Consider the following 6,891-nt stretch of genomic DNA (forward strand, 5'->3'; position numbering starts at 1 on the left):
GTCGTGGGAGGGGCCTGCGCAATTCTACGTCACATTGCGCTGAATCTGAGAACAGCTCATTCTGAGACAGTGCTTATGATTTATTGAGATTGTAAAAAAAACCACTGGGTGGATTTTTATCATTCTAGGGTGGTTTTGCTCACACACTGCCAACACACATTTATGTTCAAACACCATGTAAAAGTGAATTTTGCATAATAGGTGCCCTTTAATTAACTGGTTTAAAACATAGACTGTAAGAAAATATGGACGTAGTGTCCGTGATGTCACCCGTAGGTTTCTGAAGTATGGAAGGCGAACGGGGCCAAAAGTCTTTAAACGAAACGCGTGATTTTTGACCGCGTCAACACGCACTGTTTGTCCGCGTTAATGTACAAATTTTTTATGCGTTTTTTTGTACGTGTAGACACGCCCATTCTGGTCGTGTTTTTTACACGTGTTTTTAACACGACCAGAATGGGCGTGTCTACACGTACAAAAAAACGCGTCAGTTATGGTCGCGTTACTTTAGTACGTGTAAAGACGCACAGTTTTACCATGTTAAGACGACCAATTTGAACATGTTTCTCAATGCGCACATTATAGCCATGTTCGAACTTGTAATATGTTTTTAAAGCAGACTTACTTTTAGATTTACCCACATTTTAATCCTTTAGTTTATTGTGGCCTTTTTTTTTTTTGTTGACTGATATCTTAACTGCTAGAGTACATTAATTCATGTTACATTGTAAATTAAGTAAATGCTATATATTCCATATTATACAATATAATTTATTTATATGGGTTATTAAATGTTTAAGTTATTGGCTTATCATTTTCAAAAGTATATAACTTACACAGCATAGGCTATATTTATAACTGAACACACACACACACAGAGAGAGAGAGAGAGAGAGAGAGAGAGAGAGAGAGAGAGAGAGAGAGAGAGAGAGAGAGAGAGAGAGAGAGAACTTTATTCACTTTAACATAATAATGTTTTTGTAATTTGGTGTTCAACCCAAAACCTTTTATAATCATATTTTTGTCAGAGCTGTTGTGTAAACAAATAAAAATAAAATAAGACAGCAGGTTAAACTATGTCCTCAGAACAAGAGTAGCCTAAAGTGTCTGTTTTATCGGTAAAAGCCAATAACCAACTGGATATACAAACTTCTTAAAATTAATTTTCACTTTGTGAATCACATGTGGTGATAAAAGTTTTTAAAGTCTATAAAATGTAACTGTTTTAAACACAAATTGAGACAGAAATTGAGCCAGAGAATTTTTAACGCATGTGCTGAGATCATTGACAGGGGGAGCTGCGCAATCATATATATATATAGCCTACTATTAATAAATGAGAAACTTGGCCACTAAATATTTAATATTCAATTATTTTAATGATCACAATTAAAGTTTTAATTTTATTAAATTGAACAAGCGCAACAGGCATTCAAGCAAATATTCTAAAAGATGTATTATTAATAATAATGTTATTTCAACATAATATCTCGTTATTTCGACATAATATGTGTGCGTGCAACAAGCAAGATGTGCATTTGTAAATCCGGTGACGCGTGTATTGTTTTTTATTAATAAACGAGTTTTTTCTGACAGTGTCGACTGCAAAGATGAAGTTGATGATCGCCATATTCGTGAACGCGCCTATAGAGAGAAATGCACATAATGGATTACATAATCAGAGAGTAGCCTTTTTCTGTTCGTTTTGAATTATTTCGTTTAAGGACATTTCAAGCTTTGTGTATTTGATGTATTTCTCATGTCTGTGTGAGGCATACACTGAGTTTCGTTAAGTTAGGATGAGATGAGCTCCAGTTAACGTGCAATGCAAGTGACCGCGCGAGCGACTCCATGATTATATTGTCTGCTATATTGGCTTCCTATTTATTAAATCTAGGCAATTGGTTGATGAAAAATTGATTAAAATTAAGATACAATTTATACAAAACGAAATTCACTTTAAAGAAAGGTTTTCTACAAAACAAAACTTAATGAAGTGGTCAAAATCATGTCTCAATCAACCTTTCCATGTCTCTCAATATATTGCGTATCCTATCTGACTCGTGCTGTTCACTTTTTTATAAATCAACATAAATGGAAACAAAATATGAATGGAGAAATGTTCTGCTATGACTATGAGTTTGTTTGTTTGTGCTGTTCTGTCTCTGTGTTTTACAGTAAACATCGTCTTGGATGCTGCAGGCTGATGAGTGCTATAATGAAATTAGTACATTATATTTAAAATATGTAATATATATTTAAAATATGTAATATGTAAAATATGCTCGACATTTACGCGTGTCCGGGCCAAGTGGATTTTTTTGAAGGGGCAAGTGAAAGAGAATTTTACTTGCCCGACCGGACAAATAGCCTGATTAAAACGTCACTAACAAAAAATTACTATTCTGCATTCATTTAGTGTAAGTGGCGACTGATAGTGAATACAATAGCCTATAATATAGGCTTCTGACGATAACAAGTTTCGGCGAGCCTAATTTGGAAACAAATGAAACATTCAAAATGTGTTTTTATATTTATAACATATGATAGGCTACAGTTACAGTTCAATAAACAAGTAATTAATATTAAGTCAGTTGAATGTTAGATACAATATATGTTCTATTTCAGCAGCGAAAATAGTTCCACAGCATGTCTCAAAGGAAAACTCAACTGCGTTTCATTACCGAATGATTCAGTGTTTTGAACGAATCAGTTGAGTCAAAGATTAAATTAATTCCTATTAATTTACAACTGCCTCATCCCTGAATGAATCAGCCGTTTGAATGAATCGTTTGAATAAATGACTCACTCATTAAGACGGTCGCCTGCCGCCTCCTACTGGCGGTTTATAAATATTATTTCTATGTACAAATAATATTTCTTATTTGTATATTCAAAAAAAAATATTTTAAATAATCTTATTACATAATTTAATGCAGTTTAATTTGATTGGTACAGCCCTTTAGCATCTTATTATTCTAATGAAAGATGAAGCATAGGCCTATATTTAAAACGATTAGGGAAAATGCCCTTTATAAAGATTAAAATAGATTAAAAGATTAAAAGATTAAATATGCCGATTTATATATGTTAAAGCTGACTGAACAGTGATGAAAATACTGATTCGTAATATTATATTATGTAATTATATTTACAACACACACACAAAAAAAATCTATTTTCCTGTTCAAACAAATGTTTTTACTCGGACAAGTGAATGACCGACCAAAGGACAAATGAAAAGGCTTAATGTTGAGCCCTGGTATATATTTTTTTTATTATTATTCATTTATTTACCCATAAACCTGTCTTTAGGAAGCCATAAGTTACAGTGGCAAAAATAACTTTGTGAAACATTTGGGGGTGGTGGACAGGGTTTAAATTAAGACAGGGGTATGCCTTAATCTAGTTAAACGTGCATTTCAATTATTTTATTCCACAGCTGATGTGTGCAGTTTTTTATTGCTTACATTAAAATATTTTTCTCTTGTTTTGTTTTTTAATTGCAGTCTTTTTCTTCTGCCATTCATGCTTATCAGCGCTGTGCAATCTTAAGCTTTTCTTAGTTCAGCTGCACACAGTCTGAAAAGTTTTTTTGGGCAGTTTGCTAAAATAAAAGAGCCATTCTAAGAGCCATCGTTTAAGCTGTTGACGTTTCTACCATTAGAAAGAACGTTAAACGAACAACTTAAAAGGGCATGACAAATCATGACATAAGACTGACCTCACTCACAACATACCAATGCATTATCCCTCATGAACAAATATAACGTCTGATGTTTGCATACGTGCATACCAGTATACCATTACGACATCGTTCATGAATCAACATGATGTCTGATGTTTGTATACGTACGCGTCACATATGCAAATATAGTCTCAAATACAGCAATTTCATTGTCTGCTGTGCATGTTGTCGCGTTAACGCGGAAAAACGGTGCGTGTTGACGCGGCCGCTTTTGTCCCCGTCCGCCTGCCATACTGAAGAGCATTTTTGAAGCCTAAAGTGGGCGGAGTCGGCCGTCGCCATCTTGGCCTCGCGTCACCTTGCGTCACTCTCGGATAACAGAAAATGGGCAAAGAGTCGGGGCGTGGGTGAAGCTGGAGGAGCCTGGCTATGAAACCATGCTCGCGGCTCACTGCTCGACGTGATCGAGTTAGCTCAGGCTTGGGAGGTAATGCTATATGCTACTGAAAGTACCCTATGGAAAGTACCAAGTCTGCGACTGCACAGGGCCTCGCGCTAAAGTGACAGTTGATGATGTAAAGCCAATGAAAAGTTCGTGTTTTTGCCCTTCGAAATATTATTAAAAGACATGGCTACAAGTGAGACTGTGTATCGTGATTCTGTACTATTCTGCTAGTTGAAAATGTATTGTGCTGTAACTTAACTATTATTCTGAGAGAGTGTGTGTGTTTATGTGCATAACAGTTACATGTCAGTCACTCTTTTTTTATAGTCTATGGTCCGTCAACGTGGCATCGCTCGTCAAGTTCGTAGAGAGCTTATTCAGTCCATTTTAAATTCTGATTTTGGCCGCCTCTCAAATGGGTTAAACCATAGATATATTACCTATGAAGTTCAAGTAAATGCGCTAGAAAATCCGCGCTCATTCAAGGATGTGCATTTATTGCATGGACGGAGAAAGCGCCGACACCTGCAGGATTTCATCTGACGGTACATAAGCATATTATAATCTATCTGTTCCGTGAGAGCAGAACAAACGAGCCTTTATATCTATAGACGTTTTTAAATCTGAAAACTCCAAAAACCAACGAAATGATCAGACATCCATTAGTGCATGTTCACAGAGGAAAACAACTGAAATACAGCGCTGGTTGTTCTCTTGAACGATACTCGACAACAACGACGGAATCCTAAGCCGTGGGCGAATAATGGGTGTATTAAATTGTATGAAATAATCCAGAAAAAAGCACAAACACTGCAGAGATGGCAAGTTCAGCAGCTAAAATTTGCTGAGGTGAAGTGAATAGTGAGTAGCTAACAGCAAACAAACGGCTAGCTAGCATTGACTTCAGCGGGAATCCACCTGTCACTCAAAAGTGGACACACCCTTAATTATGCAGAACTTTAAATATTAATCAACTAAACGGATGAGTTATAAAAAAATTAATTCCGGGACCCGCTGAGCGCTGCGCTTCTTACGGCGCGGCAACGCAGCGGGCGACGGTGCAGTCTCGGAGAAGGATGCCAGGTGAGTCCGCAGAGTCACCATGGGCATTAGCTCGCAATGAGGGCAGCCGCCTTCAGCGAGCGCGAGAGCTGCATGATCCTCACCCAGGCAGGAAACACAGATGACATGGTGGTCCCCGTCGCTGAGCGGAGCTCCGCATGAGCCACAGGATGTGCAAGGCATCTTGAAAAAGACGCTCGGGCTCTTTTAGATAGCAAAGTGTGTGTCGCGGCGGCGAGCACACACAGCAGAGAAAAGGGTATAAACGCCGGAAAGCGAGAGCAGGAACGGCGACTGAAGGCGGCGAGTAGTCGACTAGCTGCTTCAGGTAGAAGGGCTCGTCCCGCAGAAGGCTTATCAAACGGCGCGGCTTCTTCCTCTCGGGATCCAGCGATGCGTGAGCTTCGCTGAAGAGATGAAAAATCAGCTAGACCAGCCTCCCGAGGCTATATTTATAGCCCAAGGCTCCGCCCATTTCGGCGGGACGTGACGCAGAGATCCTCATTGGATCTGACGTCATGAGGGGTCTCGCTCGATAGGCTGGTGCAGTTGCCGCAGAGCAGCCGTCTCGCCCATGTCTGCACGCTGCCGCAATGCGTTTTACATTATTACAAATTAAGGATATTTTTTTGGGGGGGGCTTCAGTATCTCGTGGAAAAGAGTTTTTCCCCTAGCGTAAGCTATTACGCAGTACGAGAGAACCTCTCGTAAGAGAACCCATGTGGTCATGTTGGCTGGGACATTGCTAGGTCGTTGCTAGGGTCTTGATAAGCAATCCTAGGATGTTCTTTGTAGTTGTTAGGGCATTGCTAGTTGGTTGCTAGGATGTTGCTAAGCATATAATTACCATTTATATTACCATACCATTTATAGGGTGTTCTGTGTAGCTGTTAGGGCATTCCTAAGTGGTTGTAAGCCAGATTGAAAAGAGTCCATTCTCAAGTCTCCATGATACACTGGTCTCTACACACGATATGTGTGTGCATAGTGACAAAAGATATAATGCAGAGGTCTCATTTCTTGTAGAACTTGTTCTTTATACGGCACGGCAATGCAACACATGACGTGAGAGGCTGATAAAACAGCAAGACACAGATGCATCTCAACGACATTTATAGCACATAAAGACAACCAAAACTTAACCCTTAAACCCTGGTGCCATTGATGCTGCATTTTGGCAATCCAATGGTTTTAAATAAAAAAATATTGAAATTGATTCAACAAAAATTGTATTATCGAACAAGTGAACTGCATATTTAATATCTTATCTCTTAAGTCTGATGGCTTAGACAAGTAATATCATGGATTCCTCAACAAGCTGCATGATTTGAGGAATCATTCCCAAGCTGCCAAATTTTAAAACATTTCAATATTTATTGTTTTGAAAAACAACAATACACAAGTAGTATGATTAGCAAGTGTGATGGCTTAGAAAAGCAACATGCAGCGTGATTTCAGGAATAATTCACATATCAAAGTTTAATACTTTTTAATTGTTTTGAAAAACAATAGAATGATGAGCAATAGTAGTGATCCTTTCGTTTGCAAACACCCTAATGATCATGAGAAATAAACAGGAATTCGATTTACCTTAATCAGAAGTATGAATTCTTTATTCTTCTCTTCAGTGACTCTGTTCTATCTCTCTCTCTGTCTCTTTCTCTCCTATTTATGTACAGTAGAGTTTCGTTTCCTC

At 38.1% G+C, this 6,891-nt stretch overlaps 1 protein-coding gene across 1 annotated transcript in view; it reads right to left on the reverse strand.

The window, feature by feature from the left end:
* LOC309485530 (E3 ubiquitin-protein ligase TRIM21-like) overlaps window positions 1–6,891 on the reverse strand; it is a 32,023-nt gene extending 25,132 nt beyond the window's left edge. The window contains exon 1 of the mRNA XM_082152427.1: window positions 6,786–6,891. The gene's annotated coding sequence lies outside the window, so the exon portion shown is untranslated. The remainder of the gene's footprint in view (window positions 1–6,785) is intronic.

Source organism: Leuciscus leuciscus (genome assembly GCF_965113295.1).
Source record: "Leuciscus leuciscus genome assembly, chromosome: 2".
Lineage (NCBI taxonomy): Eukaryota > Metazoa > Chordata > Actinopteri > Cypriniformes > Leuciscidae > Leuciscus > Leuciscus leuciscus.